Source organism: Somniosus microcephalus, chromosome 6 (assembly GCF_052327205.1).
Source record: "Somniosus microcephalus isolate GS21.2 chromosome 6, FLI_Smic_1.0, whole genome shotgun sequence".
NCBI classification, from domain to species: Eukaryota; Metazoa; Chordata; class Chondrichthyes; order Squaliformes; family Somniosidae; genus Somniosus; species Somniosus microcephalus.
In genome coordinates, this window is record NC_140992.1 from 4,122,883 (window position 1) to 4,143,862 (window position 20,980).

Below are 20,980 nucleotides of genomic sequence, written 5' to 3' on the forward strand. Positions count from 1 at the left end.
GGCGGTAACTGGGCGCAAAGCCCACTGAATTTCTGGCCCTAACACTTCCAGGGCAGGTACAGCACGGGTTAGATTCAGAGTAAAGCTGCTTCTACACTGTCCCATCAAACACTCCCAGGGCAGGTACAGCACAGGTTAGATACAGAGTAAAGCTCCCTCTACACTGTCCCATCAAACACTCCCAGGGCAGGTACAGCATGGGTTAGATACAGAGTAAAGCTCCCTCTACACTGTCCCATCAAACACTCCCAGAGCAGGTACAGCACGGGTTAGATACAGAGTAAAGTACCCTCTAAACTGTCCCATCAAACACTCCCAGGGCAGGTACAGCACGGGTTAGATACAGAGTAAAGCTCCCTCTATACTGTCCCATCAAACACTCCCAGGGCAGGCACAGCACGGGTTAGATACAGAGTAAAGCTCCCTCTACACTGTCCCATCAAACACTCCCAGGGCAGGCACAGCACGGGTTAGATACAGAGTAAAGCTCCCTCTATACTGTCCCATCAAACACTCCCAGGGCAGACACAGCACGGCTTAGATACAGAGTAAAGCTCCCTCTACACTGTCTCATCAAACACTCCCAGGGCAGGTACAGCATGGGTTAGATACAGAGTAAAGCTCCCTCTACACTGTCCCATCAAACACTCCCAGGGCAGGTACAGCACGGGTTAGATACAGAGTAAAGCTCCCTCTACACTGTCCCATCAAACACTCCCAGGGCAGGTACAGCACGGGTTAGATACAGAGTAAAGCTGCTTCTACACTGTCCCATCAAACACTCCCAGGGCAGGTACAGCACAGGTTAGATACAGAGTAAAGCTCCCTCTACACTGTCCCATCAAACACTCCCAGGGCAGGTACAGCATGGGTTAGATACAGAGTAAAGCTCCCTCTACACTGTCCCATCAAACACTCCCAGAGCAGGTACAGCACGGGTTAGATACAGAGTAAAGTACCCTCTAAACTGTCCCATCAAACACTCCCAGGGCAGGTACAGCACGGGTTAGATACAGAGTAAAGCTCCCTCTATACTGTCCCATCAAACACTCCCAGGGCAGGCACAGCACGGGTTAGATACAGAGTAAAGCTCCCTCTACACTGTCCCATCAAACACTCCCAGGGCAGGCACAGCACGGGTTAGATACAGAGTAAAGCTCCCTCTATACTGTCCCATCAAACACTCCCAGGGCAGACACAGCACGGCTTAGATACAGAGTAAAGCTCCCTCTACACTGTCCCATCAAACACTCCCAGGGCAGGTACAGCATGGGTTAGATACAGAGTAAAGCTCCCTCTACACTGTCCCATCAAACACTCCCAGGGCAGGTACAGCACGGGTTAGATACAGAGTAAAGCTTGCTCTACACTGTCCCATCAAACACTCCCAGGGCAGGTACAGCACGGGTTAGATACAGAGTAAAGCTCCCTCTAAACTGTCCCATCAAACACTCCCAGGGCAGGTACAGCACGGGTTAGATACAGAGTAAAGCTCCCTCTACACTGTCCCATCAAACACTCCCAGGACAGGTACAGCACGGGTTAGATACAGAGTAAAGCTCCCTCTACACTGTCCCATCAAACACTCCCAGGGCAGGTACAGCACGGGTTAGATACAGAGTAAAGCTCCCTCTACACTGTCCCATCAAACACTCCCAGGGCAGGTACAGCACGGGTTAGATACAGAGTAAAGCTCCCTCTACACTGTCCCATCAAACACTCCCAGGACAGGTACAGCACGGGTTAGATAGAGAGTAAAGCTCCCTCTACACTGTCCCATCAAACACTCCCAGGGCAGGTACAGCACGGGTTAGATACAGAGTAAAGCTCCCTCTACACTGTCCCATCAAACACTCCCAGTGCAGGTACAGCACGGGTTAGATACAGAGTAAAGTACCCTCTAAACTGTCCCATCAAACACTCCCAGGGCTGGTACAGCACGGGCTAGATACAGAGTAAAGCTCCCTCTATACTGTCCCATCAAACACTCCCAGGGCAGGCACAGCACGGGTTAGATACAGAGTAAAGTACCCTCTAAACTGTCCCATCAAACACTCCCAGGGCAGGTACAGCACGGGTTAGATACAGAGTAAAGCTCTCTCTATACTGTCCCATCAAACACTCCCAGGGCAGGCACAGCACGGGTTAGATACAGAGTAAAGCTCCCTCTACACTGTCCCATCAAACACTCCCAGGGCAGGCACAGCACGGGTTAGATACAGAGTAAAGCTCCCTCTATACTGTCCCATCAAACACTCCCAGGGCAGACACAGCACGGCTTAGATACAGAGTAAAGCTCCCTCTACACTGTCCCATCAAACACTCCCAGGGCAGGTACAGCATGGGTTAGATACAGAGTAAAGCTCCCTCTACACTGTCCCATCAAACACTCCCAGGGCAGGTACAGCACGGGTTAGATACAGAGTAAAGCTTGCTCTACACTGTCCCATCAAACACTCCCAGGGCAGGTACAGCACGGGTTAGATACAGAGTAAAGCTCCCTCTACACAGTCCCATCAAACACTCCCAGGGCAGGTACAGCACGGGTTAGATACAGAGTAAAGCTCCCTCTACACTGTCCCATCAAACACTCCCAGGGCAGGTACAGCACGGGTTAGATACAGAGTAAAGCTCCCTCTACACTGTCCCATCAAACACTCCCAGGACAGGTACAGCACGGGTTAGATAGAGAGTAAAGCTCCCTCTACACTGTCCCATCAAACACTCCCAGGGCAGGTACAGCACGGGTTAGATACAGAGTAAAGCTCCCTCTACACTGTCCCATCAAACACTCCCAGGGCAGGTACAGCACGGGTTCGATAGAGAGTAAAGCTCCCTCTACACTGTCGCATCAAACACTCCCAGGGCAGGTACAGCATGGGTTAGATACAGAGTAAAGCTCCCTCTACACTGTCCCATCAAACACTCCCAGGGCAGATACAGCACGGGATAGATACAGAGTAAAGCTCCCTCTACACTGTCCCATCAAACACTCCCAGGGCAGGTACAGCACGGGTTAGATACAGAGTAAAGCTCCCTCTACACTGTCCCATCAAACACTCCCAGGGCAGGTACAGCACGGGTTAGATACAGAGTAAAGCTCCCTCTACACTGTCCCATCAAACACTCCCAGGGCAGATACAGCACGGGATAGATACAGAGTAAAGCTCCCTCTACACTGTCCCATCAAACACTCCCAGGGCAGGTACAGCACGGGTTAGATACAGAGTAAAGCTCCCTCTACACTGTCCCATCAAACACTCCCAGGGCAGGTACAGCACGGGTTAGATACAGAGTAAAGCTCCCTCTACACTGTCCCATCAAACACTCCCAGGGCAGGTACAGCACGGCTTAGATACAGAGTAAAGCTCCCTCTACACTGTCCCATCAAACACTCCCAGGGCAGGTACAGCACGGGTTAAAGCTCCCTGTTCACTGTCTTTTTAAAACATTTTAAGGCCTGTTCAAGGCTTCACTCTGTGGTAAACCACTGTATTGTATATTGCCACCTCTGGGTGGCGCTGTGTATGGAGGCATGCCTCAGCTGACTCCACCCACCACTGTGTGGGTTTCGTTCAGACTTGTTCAGTCACTCACGAAGAAGCATGGTCTCTTCTTAGCTAATAAAAGCCTTATTCATCTCTTCTTTCGACTCATCATCTCTTCTTCGACTCATCACCTTTTATGAAGTAATTGATAAGCGTATCAATTTTATTAGCTAAAAGTTAAATGGCGACACCTGAGGAGCAACAACAGCAACGGATACAGCAGACATTGCTGAGAGCCCTCAGACCACCACGCCTGGACCTCGACCCTCAAGATGTGGGTGCATCAGCCAAGTTTGAACACTGGCTGAGCTGCTTTGAATCCTTCCTCGCAATCTCACAGGTTACAGAGGAGGATCACAAACTGAAAATTTTGACCGCCCAGGTGAGCCATCAAGTATATATGCTAATCCGGGACTCTAATACGTACGTGGCGGCCCTCGAGCTACTAAAAGGGCAATATACGCGCCCAGTGAACACAATTTACGCCCGACACCTCTTGGGATCCCGCAGGCAGCAACCGGGAGAATTGGTAGGGGCATTTGCACGGGCGCTACTGGCACTCTGCAGAGACTGCGATTGTAAAGCGGTAACGGCTGTGGAGCACGCGCAGGGACTCGCCTGTGATGCCTTCGTCAGGGGCCTCCAGTCAGACCACACCCGGCAGAGACTGCTAGAAAGCAAGGAACCCGACCTGAAGACGGCCATTGCCCTTGCGCTCTCATTAGAGGAGGCCCACCGAAACCTCGAGGCATACCCCCGTAACGGCGCCGAGACATGGCAATCGAAACCGTGGGACACGGGACCGCCGCCCCCGGCACCAACCGCTGCAGCGACCCAACCGAGACAGCAGCCTCCGGTAAGAACTGCTTCGATGCCCAGTAACCAGGCCCAAAAATGCTATTTCTGTGGCCAGTTAAAACATCCCAGAGCGCACTGCCCAGCTAAGACAGCTACCTGCTCGGGCTGCGGGAAGAAAGGCCATTACGCTAACGCCTGCAAGGGGAAGCCAGCCAGCAGCGCAGCGTGCGGGCCGTGGGAGCAGCCATCTTATCCGCCATTTTGTGTACCCCCGGCCGCATGGCATCCGCCGCCATCGTATCCAACGCACTCAACCGCCATTTCGTCACCGGAACCGACCACCGTCTCGGCGGATGACTATAGTGACTCACTAAGCCACATACTGGCCTCCGTGACGCTGGATCAAGGCCACCCTCACCATCTATCCAGCTCCATGATGGATATCGCGGTAAACGGCCGCGCCACCAGTTGCCTGATCGACAGCGGGAGCACAGAGAGTTTCGTCCACCCCGACACGGTACGTAGCCACTCCCTCACGATTCTGCCAACGCACCATCGCATTTCTATGGCGTCCAAGTCCCAGTCAATGGACATCAGCGGCTACTGTGTGGTGACCCTGTCAGTAGGGGGCACTGAATATCAAAAATTTAAACTGCTAGTCCTGCCCCGTCTTTGCGCTGCCGTCCTGCTAGGGTTGGATTTTCAGTGCCACCTTAAGAGTGTCACACTAGCATACGGTGGACCCCTCCCCCCACTCACAGTCTGCAACCAACAACTTTTAAATCGTCCGCTGCAAACCACCTGCAGCCTTTCCACATTAAAAGTCCCCCCCCCTCCCCTGTTCGCTAACCTCACCCGCGACTGTAAACCCATCGCTACCAAAAGCAGGCGGTACAGTGCCGGGGACAGAGCTTTTATCAGCTCTGAGGTGGAGCGGCTCTTGAAGGAGGGCATTATCGAAGGTAGCACTAGCCCCTGGCGAGCCCAGGTTGTAGTCGTTAAAACCACTGCAAAACGCCGCATGGTAATCGACTACAGCCAAACCATAAACCGGTACACCCAGCTGGACGCGTACCCCCTCCCTCGCATATCTGATATGGTCAATCAGATTGCGCAATACAAAGTATTCTCCACCATCGACCTTAAGTCAGCGTACCACCAGCTGCCCATCCGCCATGAGGACCGCCAGTATACTGCCTTCGAGGCAAACGGCCGCCTCTACCACTTCCTTAGGGTCCCCTTCGGCGTCACCAACGGGGTTTCGGTCTTCCAAAGGGAGATGGACCGAATGGTTGACCAGAACGCGCTGCGGGCAACCTTCCCCTATTTGGATAACGTCACCATCTGCGGCCACGACCAGCAGGACCACGACGTTAATCTAGCAAATTTCCTCCGTACGGCCCAACGGCTGAACCTAACGTACAATAAGGAAAAATGTATGTTTCACACCAAGCGCCTGGCCATCCTCGGCTGCGTGGTGGAGAACGGAGTCATCGGGCCCGACCCTGACAGAATGCGCCCCCTAATGGAGCTACCCCTTCCCCACTGCCAAAAAGCACTGAAGAGATGCCTGGGGTTTTTCTCCTACTACGCCCAGTGGGTGCCCCTCTATGCAGACAAAGCCAGGCCCCTCATCAAAGCCACCTCCTTCCCCCTGACACCAGAGGCGTGTGCAGCCTTCACTCTTATCAAGAACGATATCGCGAAGGCCGCAATGGCCGCGGTGGATGAGTCCATCCCCTTCCAAGTGGAGAGCGATGCCTCCGACTTCGCCCTAGCCGCGACCCTTAACCAGGCGGGCAGACCCGTGGCCTTTTTCTCAAGGACCCTCCAGGGCCCCGAGACGAGACACTCCTCCGTCGAAAAGGAGGCCCAGGCTATTGTAGAAGCGGTGCGTCACTGGAGGCATTACCTGGCCGGGAAACGATTTACCCTGCTCACTGACCAGCGTTCAGTAGCTTTTATGTTTAATAATAAGCAGAGGGGTAAAATCAAGAACGACAAGATCTTGAGGTGGAGAATCGAACTCTCCACCTACAATTATGATATCTTGTATCGGCCAGGGAAACTCAATGAGCCCCCAGATGCCCTATCACGTGGTACATGCGCCAACGCGCAGAGTGATAGGCTGCAGTCCCTCCACAATGACCTCTGTCACCCGGGGGTCACCAGGTTTTTCCATTTTATCAAATCCCGTAACCTGCCCTACTCCATCGAGGAGGTCAGGACCATGACCAAGAGCTGCCAAATCTGCGCCGAGTGCAAACCGCACTTCTATAGGCCGGACAGAGCAAGCCTGATCAAGGCCACCCGCCCCTTCGAACGCCTGAGCGTCGATTTTAAAGGGCCCCTCCCCTCCGCTGACCGCAATGTGTACTTCCTCAACATAGTTGATGAGTACTCCCGTTTCCCCTTTGCCATCCCTTGCCCAGACATGACCAGTACCACGGTCATCAAGTGTCTGAATGACATCTTCGCTCTGTTCGGGTTCCCCAGCTATATACATAGCGACAGGGGCTCATCGTTCATGAGCGACGAACTTCGGCAGTACCTGCTAACAAGAGGTATCGCCACGAGCAGGACCACCAGTTACAACCCCCGGGGGAACGGCCAGGTGGAAAGGGAGAACGCGACGGTTTGGAAGGCAGTCCTCTTAGCACTAAAATCTAAGGGCCTTCCGACCTCCCGCTGGCAGGAGGTCCTCCCTGCAGCGCTTCACTCCATTCGGTCACTGCTTTGTACTGCCACTAATGCAACCCCTCATGAGAAAATGTTCGTTTTCCCCCGGAAGTCTACATCGGGAACCTCGCTACCGGCATGGTTGACTTCTCCTGGGCCCGTCCTACTGCGGAGGCACGTGAGGACGCATAAAACGGACCCCCTGGTCGAGCGGGTGCACCTCCTACACGCCAACCCCCAGTATGCCTGGGTGACATACCCAGACGGGCGGGAGGACACGGTCTCCATACGAGATCTCGCACCCTCGGGTACCCCTGAATTACCACCGTTATCCCCCTTACCACCGTTATCCCCCTTACCACTGTTATCCCCCACCACCCCTCCCAACCCAACCCCTGCAGACGGCATGCCAAAGCCCCAGGAATCTTCGCCAACCACCCAGACACCAGACCCGACGTCGGATGCTGCAACACCACCGCCGCCACCACGACGATCAGGACGTCAGACAAGGCCTCCTGATAGACTTAACTTGTAGTACCCTTCACCCCGCCGGACTTCACATTAAACAAGGGGTGAATGTGGTAAACCACTGTATTGTATATTGCCACCTCTGGGTGGCGCTGTGTATGGAGGCATGCCTCAGCTGACTCCACCCACCACTGTGTGGGTTTCGTTCAGACTTGTTCAGTCACTCACGAAGAAGCATGGTCTCTTCTTAGCTAATAAAAGCCTTATTCATCTCTTCTTTCGACTCATCATCTCTTCTTCGACTCATCACCTTTTATGAAGTAATTGATAAGCGTATCACACTCTATGAAAGGTTGTACCGGCCCTGGACACAAAATTTAAAGATTTTGACCCTCCCACAGACAGTTGGAAACCTCGGCTCAGCGAACATCCCGTGTGCCCGATGTTCATCCAGGAAAATCGTCGGAGAGGTGGGAAAATCGTGACAGCAGGAAGTGATGTTTGAGTAAAGGCTTGAAAGAGTACTGATGACCGGAAGACACCTATTGGTGGTAATCGATGTACAGCTAAACAAAATAAGTGCCCTAGAATGCACATAAATGCCTTAAAACAGAAAGATGCAAAGTAATGTTCTCTAATATGTCACAACATTTGATAAATAAGCAGCGTTCACCTAGACAACTGATGACATAAATAAATGACTCGCGACCTGGTGTGGAAATAATCAGTTGCAAGTAACTGCGAATATGTTCAAGATACAAAGGTCTAGTAAAGTAGAGGGAGGCGACTCTTAGAGAAACCTGGAACAATGAGCTTCGTGTGGAACTTGGAAACCGGGATCGGGTTTCATTTAAATCAGAGAGGCCGAGGAGGGGAGAGGAGAGGCCGAGGAGGGGCGAGGAGGGGAGAGGAGGGGCGAGGAGGGCCGAGGAGGGGCAAGGAGGGGGAGAGGAGGGGGAGAGCAGGGGGAGAGGAGGGGGCGAGGAGGGGTGAGGTGGGGCGAGGAGGGAAAAGGGTCCTGGGTGATGGTGAGTGCAGGTGAAACGTTTTGAACAGAAATTCAGAGAGACCTACAAGAACAAGAAAGCAGGAAAAGGCCGACACTGGGACAGGGAAGGAGGCAAGTCGAGAACGTGGGGAGCAACAACACCAACAACAAATTGCATTTATATAGCGCCTTTAACATAGTAAACCATCCCAAGGTGCTTCACAGGAGCGTAAATCAAACACAAATTTGACACCGAGCCACATAAGGAGACATTAGGGCAGCTGACCAAAGCTTGGTCAAAGAGAAAGGTTTTAACGAGCATCGTAAAGGAGGAGCGAGAGGCGGAGGGGTTTAGAGAGGGAATTCTTGGCAGCTGTAGGCACGACTGCCAATGGTGGAGCGACGGGATTCGGGATGAGCAAGACACCAGAATTGGAGGAGCGCAGAAATTTTGGAGGGCTGTAGGGGGCTGGAGGAGGTTAGAGAGAGAGGGAGGGGCGAGGCCATGGAGGGATTTGAAGCCATTAGGGGAAACTGGAGGCGGCTGTAACAGCAGAGAACTACGATGTATTGGGAATATCGAAAACACAGACGGCCCATGGGCACGAGGACAACACACGGGAGTATGGAGCGATCAGAATAGAAAGAAGAGGCAGGAAAAGAGGTGGCTTGGGTCTGTCGATCAGGGTGACCTGAGAGGCCGTTGATCCTGATGGAATTGGAAAGTTACACAGTGAACATCTCTGGTTAGCTGCTGTTGTCAGTCGTGGCTCAGTGGGGAGCACCCTCGTCTCTAAGTTAAAAGGTTGTGGGTTCAAGTCCCACTCCAGGGCCCTGAGCACAAAAACCTAGGCTGACACTCCCAGTGCAGCTGTAGCTTCCCAAATCTCTTACAATGATTAGTCTGTGACTACACGAACCACTCTGGGTCCAGGTATATTGTGTACGAGTCATAGAGTTATACAGCACAGAAAGAGGCCCTTCGGCCCATCGTGTCCGCGCCGGCCATGAAGCCCTGTCTATTCTAATCCCATTTTCCAGCACTTGGTCCGTAGCCTTGTATGCTGTGGTGTTTCAAGTGCTCATCTAAATGCTTCTTGAATGTTGTGAGGGTTCCTGCCTCTACCACCCTTTCAGGCAGTGAGTTCCAGATTCCAACCACCCTCTGGGTGAAAAAGTTTTTCCTCAAATCCCCTCTAAACTCCTGCCCCTTACCTTGAATCTATGCCCCCTTGTTATTGACCCCTCCACTAAGGGGAAAAGTTCCTTTCTATCTACCCTATCTATGCCCCTCATAATTTTGTACACCTCAATCAAGTCCCCCCCTCAGCCTTCTCTGCTCTAAGGAAAACAACCCCAGCCTGTCCAGTCTCTCTTCATAGCTGAAGCGCTCCAGCCCAGGTAACATCCTGGTGAATCTCCTCTGCACCCTCTCCAAAGCAATCACATCCTTCCTATAGTGTGGCGACCAGAACTGCAGACAGTACTCCAGCTGTGGCCTAACTAGCGTTTTGTACAGATCCATCATAACCTCCCTGCTCTTATATTCTCTGCCTCGGCTAATGAAGGCAAGTATCCCATATGCCTTTTTAACCAACTTATCTACCGGTCCTGCTGCCTTCAGGGATCTATGTACATGCACACCAAGGTCCCTCTGATCCTCTGTCCTTCCTAGGGTCCTACCATTCATTGTGTATTCCCTTGCCTTCTTAGTCCTCCCAAAATGCATCACCTCACACTTTTCAGGGTTAAATTCCATTTGCCACTGTTCTGCCCATCTGACCAACCCGTCTATATCGTCCTGCAGACTGAGGCTTCCCTCCTCGCTATTTACCACTCCACCAACTTTCATGTCATCTGCGAACTTACTGATCATACCTCTTACATTCATATCTAAATCATTAATGTACTCTACAAACAGCAAAGGACCCAGCACCGATCCTTGCGGTACACCACTGGACACAGGCTTCGAGTCACAAAAATAACCTTCGACCATCACCCTCTGCCTGCAGTCACTAAGCCAATTTTGGATCCAATGTGACAAATTGCCATGGATCCCATGGGCTCTTACCTTCTTGACCAGTCTCCCATGTGGGACTTTGTCAAAAGCCTTAGTGAAGTCCATGTAGACTACATCAACTGCACTACCTTCATCCACATACCTAGTCACCCCCTCGAAAAATTCAATCAAATTGGTCAGACATGATCTCCCCCTGACAAAGCTATGCTGACTATCCTTGATTAATCCTTGCCTCTCCAAGTGGAGACTAATTCTGTCCCTCAGAAGTTTTTCCAATAATTTCCCTACCACTGATGTTAGGCTCACTGGCCTGTAATTCCCTGGTTTATCCCTACTACCCTTCTTGAATAATGGTACTACGTTAGCTGTTCTCCAGTCCTCTGGCACCTCCCCTGTGGCCAGAGAGGTTCTGAAAATTTGTGTCAGAGCCCCTGCAATCTCCTCCCTTGCCTCACACAGCAGCCTGGGATACATCTTGTCTGGGCCTGGGGATTTATCCACTTTTAAGCCCGCTAAAACCACTAGTACCTCCTCCCTCTCAATACTAATTTGTTCAAGTATATCACAATCCCCCTGCCAGATTTCTATGCCTACATCGTCCTTCTCCATAGTGAACACAGATACAAAATATTCATTTAAAACCTCACCGACATCTTCCGGCTCTACACACAGATTGCCACCTTGGTCCCTAATGGGCCCTACTTTTTCCCTGGTTATCCTCTTGCCCTTAATATACTTATAAAACACCTTGGGATTTTCCTTTATTTTGCCCGCCAGTGTTTTTTCATGTCCCCTCTTCGCTCTCCTAATTTCTTTTTTAAGTACCCCCCTGCACTTTCTATACTCCTCTAGGGCTTCCACTGTTTTTAGTCCTTTGTATCTGCCAAAAGCCTCCCTTTTTTTCCTAATCCATTCTTGTATATCCCTTGACATCCAGGGTTCCCTGGGCTTGTTGGTCCCACCCTTGACCTTTACAGGAACATGTTGGCGTTGTACTCTCTCTATTTCCTTTCTGAAAGACTCCCACTGCTCTGATGTGGATTTTCCTACAAGTAGCTGATCCCAGTCCACTTTGGTCAGATCCTGCCTTATCATATTAAAATCGGCCTTCCCCCAATTTAGAACTTTTATTTCTGGTCCATCTTTGTCCTTTTCCATGACTACCTTAAATCTCACCAAATTATGGTCACCGTCACCAAAATGCTCTCCTACTGACACTTCTACCACTTGCCCGGCTATAATCCCTAGAATTAGGTCCAGTACCGCCCCTTCTCTTGTAGGACTTTCTACATGCTGGCTCAAAAAGCTCTCCTGGATGCACTTTAAAAATTCCGCACCCTCTAAGCCTTTCACACTCTGACTATTCCAGTTAATATTGGGGAAGTTGAAATCCCCTACTATTATTACCCTATTATTTCTACATTTCTCTGAGATTTGCCTACATATCGTTCCTCTATCTGCCCCTGACTCTTTGGGGGCCTATAGTACACTCCCAGCAAAGTGCTTGCCCCCTTTTTGTTTTTAAGTTCTACCCATATGGCCTCATTAGAGGATCCTGCTAAGATATCATCCCTCCTTACAGCAGTAAATGACTCGATTAATATTGCGACACCCCCTCCTCTTTTACACCCCGCTCTGTCTCACCTGAGGATTCTATACCCCAGAATATTGAGCTGCCAGTCCTGCCCCTCCCTCAACCATGTCTCTGTGATAGCAACAATATCATACTCCCGTGTGTTCATCAACACCTTCAATTCATCTGCCTTACTCGCAAGACTCCTTGCATTAAAATAAATGCCATCCAGCCTTGCCCTACTCCCTTGTGCCGTTACATATTTGCTCTGCCTTCCAGGCTGACTTGTTTTTTCCTCTATATTTGGCTGTGCATCACCCCCTACTATAGCTCCACTCCGTATCCCATCCCCCTGCCAAGTTAGTTTAAACCACTCTGGGTACAGTTATATTGTGTATCAGTAAAACAGGTTTATTCAGCATTAAACATCCCGTACAAAGAAGTAATAGTTAACAAGGAGATAGTCACAGTCTTGTTCGTTTGAGCCTCGGCGTTCCTTCCGAGCAACTGTGGCGCGGTCTCTTTCTTCTCTTGCTGTGCTCTGTTGACTGAAGCTCGTTTCTCTGGTTTCTTGCTGTGTTCTGTTGACTGAAGCTCCTTCAACTCTGATTACTTGGTTCGCGCTGCCTTCAGTGTGCAAAATCTGTATCTTTATACACTTTCCTTTCTTTTGCCTACGTGACTGCAACCAGCTATCCGACACCTGGTACATGTTTTATGACCTTGTTGATCCCACTCGCTTTGTGCATATCAAAGTGCCCTTTATCTTTAGATGTTCTCTTTCCAAAGACCATTTCCCAAGATGTTGTCTGAACAATCTGTCCATTTTATAGTGGGATCACTGAGGGGTGCCTTCCATTTCTCTCTCTCTTCTCTTCTCTTATCTCTTTTCCATCACATCACTGAATACCACATTCCTGACAGTCTCCATATACTTAGCATTACATTCCATTACTTCAGTAATTGAAAACAGAGCGAGTTTCAGTCAGGTTGGCATAATTTCCCATCCTGCTTTTCTCTCAGCCATTCGCCATTTTATACAGGCTTTCAGGCTTTTAACATACAATTTCACATATTATAGTTATAGAAAAATGTTTTACTAAATCATACAAATACACCCGATCCTACACAGCGCTGAGGGAGTGCCATACTGTTGGAGGTGCCGTCTTTCAGATGAGACATTGAGCTAAGGCTCTCTCAGGTGGATCTGACGATGTTTTGAAGAAGAGCGGGGGGGGGGGCGGAGTTCCCCCTGGTGTCCTGGGCCAATATTTATCTCTCAATCAATATTATTAAAAAACAGTTTGCCTGGTCATTATCTCATTGCTGTTTGTGGGAGCTTGCTGTGCGCAAATTGACGGCCATGTTTCCTACATTAAAACAGTGACTACACTCCAAATGTACTGCATTGGCTGTAAAGCGCTTTGGGACATCCTGAGATCATGAAAGGTGCTGCAGAAATACAAATCATTCTTTTTTTACCTGAAAATGGCCAAGCTAACACTTTGGGTGTGCCACAGACTGTCAGCTCAACGAGAGAGGTTTGATTTATGAAGAGATAAGAAGGGTGTGTGCAAACAGGAAAGCCAGTATAGTGGGTGATTTCAATCAACCAAATACAAATAAGGAATACTCAAACAATTCGACCATTTGAGTTACATAGAAACATAGAAGATAGGAGCAGGAGTAGGCCATTCGACCCCTCGAGCCTGCTCCGCCATTCAATGCGATCATGGCTGATCATCCAAATTCAGTACCCTGTCCCTGCTTTCTCCCCATATCCCTTGATCCTTTTAGCCTTAAGAAATATATCTAACTCCTTCTTGAATATATTTAATGAATTGGCCTCCACTGCCTGTGGTAGAGAATTCCACAGGTTCACCACTCTCTGGGTGAAGATATTCCTCCTCATCTCAGTCTTAAATGGCTTACCCCTTATCCTTAGACTGTGACCCCTGGTTCTGGACTCCCCCGTCATCGGGAACATCCTTCCTGCATCTAGTCTGTTTAGTCCTGTTAGAATTTTATAAGTTTCAATGAGATCCCCTCTCATTCTTCTAAACTCCAGTGAGTATAAGCCCAATCGACCCAATCTCTATTCATACGTCATTCCTGCCATCCCAGGTATCAGTCTGGTGAATCTTCGCTGCATTCCCTCCATGGCAAGAACATCCTTCCTCAGATAAGGCGACCAAAACTGCACACAATACTCAAGGTGTGGTCTCACCAAGGCCCTGTACAACTGCAGCAAGACATCCTTGTTCCTGTACTCGAATCCTCTCGCTATGAAGGCCAACATACCATTTGCCTTCTTAACCGCCTGCTGCACCTGCATGCTTACCTTCAGCAACTGGTGCACAAGGACACCCAGGTCTCGTTGCACTTCCCCTTTTCCCAATCTATTGTTCAGACAATAATCTGTCTTCCTGTTTTTGCCACCAAAGTGGATAACCTCGCATTTATCCACATTATACTGCATCTGCCATGCATCTGCCCAATCACCCAACCTGTCCAAATCATACTGGAGTTTCTCTGCATCCTCCTCACAGCACACATGCCCATCCAGCTTTGTGTCGTCTGCAAACTTGGAGATATTACATCTAGTTCCCTTGTCTAGATCATTAATATATATTGTGAATAGCTGGGGTCCTAGCACCGATCCCTGCGGTACCCCACTAGTCACTGCCTGCCACTCAGAAAAAGACCCGTTTATTCCAACTCTTTGCTTCCTGTCTGCCAACCAGTTCTCTATTCAAGTCAGTATCTTACCCCCAATCCCATGTGCTTTAACTTTGCATGCTAATCTCTTATGCGGGACCTTATCGAAAGCCTTCTGAAAGTCCAAATACACCACATCCACTGGTTCTCCCCTATCTATTCTACCAGTTACATCCTCAAAAAATTCCAGTAGATTAGTCAAGCACGATTTACGTTTTGTAAATCCATGTTGACTTTGTCCGATCCAGTCACTGTTTTCCAAGTGCTCTGCTATTACATAATTTATAATGGACTCTAGCATTTTCCCCACTACCGATGTCAGGCTTACCGGTCTATAATTCCCCGTTTTCTCTCTACCACCTTTTTTAAATAGTGGGGTTACATTAGCTATCCCCCAATCCATGGGAACTGTTCCAGAGTCTATAGAATTTTGGAAGATGACCAGCAATGCATCTACTATTTCTAGGGCCACTTCCTTAAGTACCCTAGGATATAGATTATCAGGCCCTGGGGATTTATCGGCCTTCAATCCCATCAATTTCCCTAACACCATTTCCCTACAAACACTGATTTAATTCAGTTCCTCCCTCTCATTAGACCCTATGTTCCCTGACATCTCTGGGAGGTTATTTGTGTCCTCCTTTGTGAGTCAGGTATCTCATTTTTAACAGGCGAGCTTTCAAGAAATTTGAGAACAGATTAAGCAAATATTTTGACCGGGTTATCAGACAAAGTTTGGTAACATTTCAGTCGAGAGCCAGTGGAACACCTTTATCTTAGAATGATACAGCACAGAAGGAGGCCATTCGGCCCATCGTGCCTGTGCCGGCTCTTTGAAAGAGCTCTCCAATTAGTCCCACTCCCCTGCCCTTTCCCCACAGCCCAGCAAATTTTTCCCTTTCAAGTATTTCTCCAGTTCCCTTTTGAAAGTTATTATTGAATCTGCTCCCACCGCCCTTTCAGGCAGCGAATTCCGGATCACAACAACTCGCTGCGTAAAAAGATTTCTCCTCATCTCCCCTCTGGTTCTTTTGCCAATCACCTTAAATCTGTGCCCTCTGGTTACCGACCCTCCTGCCACTGGAAACAGTTTCTCCTTATTTATTCTATCAAAACCCTTCATGATTTTGAACACCTCTATTAAATCTCCCCTTAACCTTCTCTGTGCTGAGAACAACTCCAGCTTTTCCAGTCTAAGGATATAATGCTGAGCACGTGAAATAAATATGTACTTGGGATCAGCAGGCATAGACTAAGGTTAACCCTAAATGGATGATCAGAAAAAATCACAAGTTACATTGCATCGAATCTATGGATCAGAAACAGTCCATTCGGCCCAACTGCTCCGTGCCGGTGTTTCTGCTCCACACGAGCCTCCTCCCACCCTCTCCATCTCACCCCATCACCATATCCTTCTATTCCTATCTCCCTCATGTGTTTATCCAGCTTCCCCTTAAATACATCTCCGCTATTCGCCACAACCACTCCCTGTGGGAGTGAGTTCCACATTCTCACCACTCTCTGGGTGAAGAAGTTTCTCCTGAATTCCCTATTGGATTTATTAGTGACTATCTTATATTGATGGCCCCTAGTTCTGGTCTCCCCCACAAGTGGAAACATCTTCTCTATGTCTACCCTCTCAAACCCTTCCATTATCTTAAAGACCTCGATCAGGTCACCCCTCAGCCTTCTCTTTTCCAGAAAAAGAGCCCCAGCCCATTCAACCTTTCCCGATAAGCATATCCTCTCAGTTTTGGTATCACCCTCATCAGAAGCAAAATAAGGAGGAAAAATACTTCCATAAGACCAGCAGGGAGAAAGGAGAAAGGTTCACTGGGGTGAGTGCAGGAATTCGCAGTTAAAGGAGAGGTCAGAGGGCAAAAGTGAGGCATGGAAAAAATAAACTTAAAGTACAAAACACAAGAAGAAGAATGTTTTCACTACTTTAACAGAAAGACGACGGTGAGAGAAGAGATGAGAACAAAAGGGATGAATTGAGCTAAATCAGAGGAGGAGGGCAAGTGAGTAAACGTAATGAATGATTACTTCATCCAAGAATGATTGAGGTAGAAGTTCTAAAACACATTCCCAGGGATGGACGATGCTTCTCCAGAGAGCTGAGAGACCAGGGAGGAGATCAGTCAGACACTGACGGTGCTTCCAAGGGAGTCAACGGGGATTGGTTGAACGGCAACAATCAACATGGTGCCCATTTTAAAAGGGTGACAAGATAGAGACAGAAAATCACTGGTCATACTTCAATCTGTTGTAATTAAAGTCAATGATTACCAGGAGTAAATTTGAGGATTATCTATATAACCATAGAGATATACAGCACAGGAGAAGGCCTCGCTCCCCATAGACCTCACTCCATAGCCCTGTATCAATCTCAAACTAATCCCACTGCCTCGCTCTCCCCAAAGCCCTGTATCAATCTTAAACTAATCCCACTGCCCCGCTCTCTCCCCAAAACCTTGTATCAACCCCAAACTAATCACACTGCCCCACTCTCTCCCCAAAGCCCTGTATCAATCCCAAACTAATCCCACTGCCCCGCTCTCTCCTCATAGCCCTGTGTTAATCCCAAACTATTCCCACTGCCCCGCTCTCTCCCCGTAGCCCTGTGTCAATCCCAAACTAATCCCACTGCCCCGCTGTCTCCCCATAGCCCTGTATCAATCCCAAACTAATCCCACTACCCCGCTCTCTCCCCATAGCCCTGTATCAATCCCAAACTAATCCCACTGCCCCGCTCTCTCCCCATAGCCCTGTATCAATCCCAAACTAATTCCACTGCCCCGCTCTCCCCCATAGCCCTGTATCAATCCCAAAGTAATCCCACTGCCCCGCTCTCCCCCGATAGCCCTGTATCAATCCCAAACTAATCCCACTGCCCCGCTCTCTCCCCATAGCCCTGTATCAATCCCAAACTAATCCCACTGGCCCGCTCTCTCCCCATAGCCCTGTATCAATCCCAACTAATCCCACTGCCCTGCTCTCTCCCCATAGCCCTGTATCAATACCAAACTAATCCCACTGCCCCGCTTGCTCCCCATAGCCCTGTATCAATCCCAAACTAATCCCACTGCCCCACTCTCTCCCCACAGCCCTGTATCAATCCCAAACTAATCCCACTGCCCCGCTCTCTCCCCATAGGACTGTATCAATTCCAAACTAATCACATGCCCCGCTCTCTCCCCATAGCCCTGTATCAATCCCAAACTAATCCCACTGCCCCGCTCTGTCCCCATAGCCCTGTATCAATCCCAAAGCGAGAATCGGCAGGAATCGCCGGCTGAGCGGCTGTATAAAGGCTCCAGAGCCCAGGTAAGGCCTCAGTGCGAGAATCGCGAGCTGAGCGGCCGTATAAAGGCTCCAGAGACCCGGGTAAGGCCTCAGTGTGAGAATCAGCAGGAATCGCGGGCTGAGCGGCTGTATAAAGGCCCAAGAGCCCAGGTAAGGTGTACCAATCTCCAGTCTTGGAACTCGGAGGGAAGGAGAGAGGTAAAAAGTAATCCAAGTGTGACGTCACCAGAAAGCGGGTAAGTGATTGGTTGGTAAGTATTTCTCCCTTTTTAAGCTTAAATCTCTGTGGTTTATAGTTTCTAAGGTGTGATATTCACCATCTAGAATCGGGGCAGAGGGTATTGCTGCTGCAATATGTAGGAGCTGGTGGACACCATTGATGCTCACGGTGATCACATTTGCAGTAAGTGTTGGCTGCTCGAGGAATTCCGGCTCCGTGTTGAAGAGCTGGAGTCCGAGCTTCAAACACTGAGACACATCAGGGAGGGGGAGAGTTACCTGGACTGTGTATCACGAGGTATTCACGCCAATTAGATTAATTAATTCAGATGTAGTCTGTGGCCAGGGTCAGGATGGTGTGACTAGAAGTGAGGCAGGTACGGGGATCCAGGAGGTAGTGTTGGAGGAGCCGCAGCCCTTGCACTTGTCCAACAGGTTCGAGGCTCTTACTCCCTGTGAGGATGGGAACAGGGACTGTGGGGAGGATGAGCAACCTGGCCACAGCACCGTGGAGCGGGGGGCCATTCAAGTGGGGGGAGTTAAAAGAAATGTTGTAGTGGTAGGGGATAGTATCGTTAGGGGGATAGATAGAGTTCTTTGCAGCCGAGAGCGAGAGTCCCGAAGGCTGTGTTGCCTGCCCGGTGCCAGGGTTAAGGACATCTCCTCTGGACTGGAGAGAAACTTGGAGTGGGAGGGGGAGGATCCAGTTGTCGTGGTCCATGTTGGTACCAACGACATAGATAGGACAAGGAAGGAGGTTCTGCTGAGGGAGTTTGAGCAGCTAGGGGCCAAATTAAAAAGCAGAACCACAAGGGTAATAATCTCTGGATTATTACCTGAACCACGAGCGAATTTGGCTAGGACAAATAAAATTAGAGAGTTAAATGCGTGGCTCAAAGACTGGTGTGGGAGAAATGGGTTTTGCTTCCTGGGACACTGGCACCAGTACTGGGGCAGGAGGGAGCTGTTCCGTTGGGACGGGCTTCACTTGGCCAGTGCTGGGACTAGAGTCCTGGCGGATCATATAACTAGGGCTGTAGAGAGGGCTTTAAACTAATTAGTGGGGGGGAGGTTCCTAGAGAGCAAATAATAAAAATGACAACAGAGAAGGTCATAGACTTAGGTAGCAGTAGGGAAATTAAAAACCAGAGCGTGTCAGGAAGGGGCAGAAGGTATGGAGTAAAAGGTAAAGTAATAAAAAGGGCAAAAGCAGGAACTAAGTGTCACAAAACATCTTTGAAAGTTCTCTATCTGAATGCACATAGCATTCGTAACAAAATAGATGAGTTAATGGCACAAATAACTACATATGGGTATGATCTTGTGGCCATTACAGAAACATGGCTGCAGGGTGACAATGCCTGGGAATTAAACATACCAGGTTATTTAACGATCAGGAAGGACAGGCAGGAAGGAAGGGGAGGTGGGGTGGCTATGTTAATAAAGGAAGGAATCACTGTAATACAGAGAAATGATATTGGGTCAAAAGATCAGGATAATGAAACAGTTTGGTTGGAGGTAAGGAATAATAAGGGGAAAAAAACACTAGTGGGCGTAGTCTATAGGCCTCCGAACAGTGGCAACTCTGTTGGACGGAGTATCAATCAGGAAATAGTTGAGGCTTGTAATAAGGGAACATCTATAATTATGGGGGATTTTAACAATCATATTAATTGGACAAATCAAATTGGGCAGGGCTGCCTTGAGGATGAGTTCATTGAGTGTATTAGGGATGGGTTTCTTGAGCAGTATGTAACTGAACCGACCAGGGGGCAAGCAACCTTAGATCTGGTCCTGTGTAACGAGACAGGATTAATTAAAAATGTCCTAGTAAAGGATCCCCTTGGAATGAGTGACCATAACATGGTTGCATTCCATATTCAATTAGAGGGTGAGAAGGTTGGATCTCAAACAAGCGTGCTACGCTTGAATAAAGGAGATTATGAAGGTATGAGAGCGGAATTGAGTAGAGTGGATTGGGAAAATAGATTAAAGGGTAAGATGATACATGATCAGTGGTGTACATTTAAGGAGTTATTTTACAACTTCCAAAAAATATATATTCCACTGAGAAGAAAAAGGTGTAAAAGAAAAGACAGCCATCCGTGGCTAAGTAAAGAAATTAAGGATAGTATTCGACTAAAAACAAGGGCATATAAGGTAGCCAAATCTAGTGGGAGGATAGAGGATTGGGAAAACTTTAAAAGACAGCAAAAAATAACAAAAAGATTGATTAAGAAAGGGAAGATAGATTATGAAAGTAAATTAGCAAAAAATATAAAAACAGATAGTAAGAGCTTTTATAGTTATATAAAAAGAAAAAGGGTGGCTAAAGTAAATGTTGGTCCCTTAGAGGATGAGACCGGGAAATTAATGGTGGGAAATATGGAGATGGCAAAAACACTGAATGAATATTTTATATCAGTCTTCACAGTAGAAGACACTAAGAATATCCCAACACTGGACAAACAGGGGGCTAAAGGGGGGGAGGAGCTAAACACAATCAAAATCACTAAGGAAGTGGTACTCGGTAAAATAATGGGACTCAAGGCAGATAAATCACCTGGACCTGATGGCTTACATCCTAGGGTCTTGAGGGAAGTGGCGGTAGGGATTGTGGATGCATTGGTAATAATTTTCCAAAACTCCCTGGACTCGGCAAA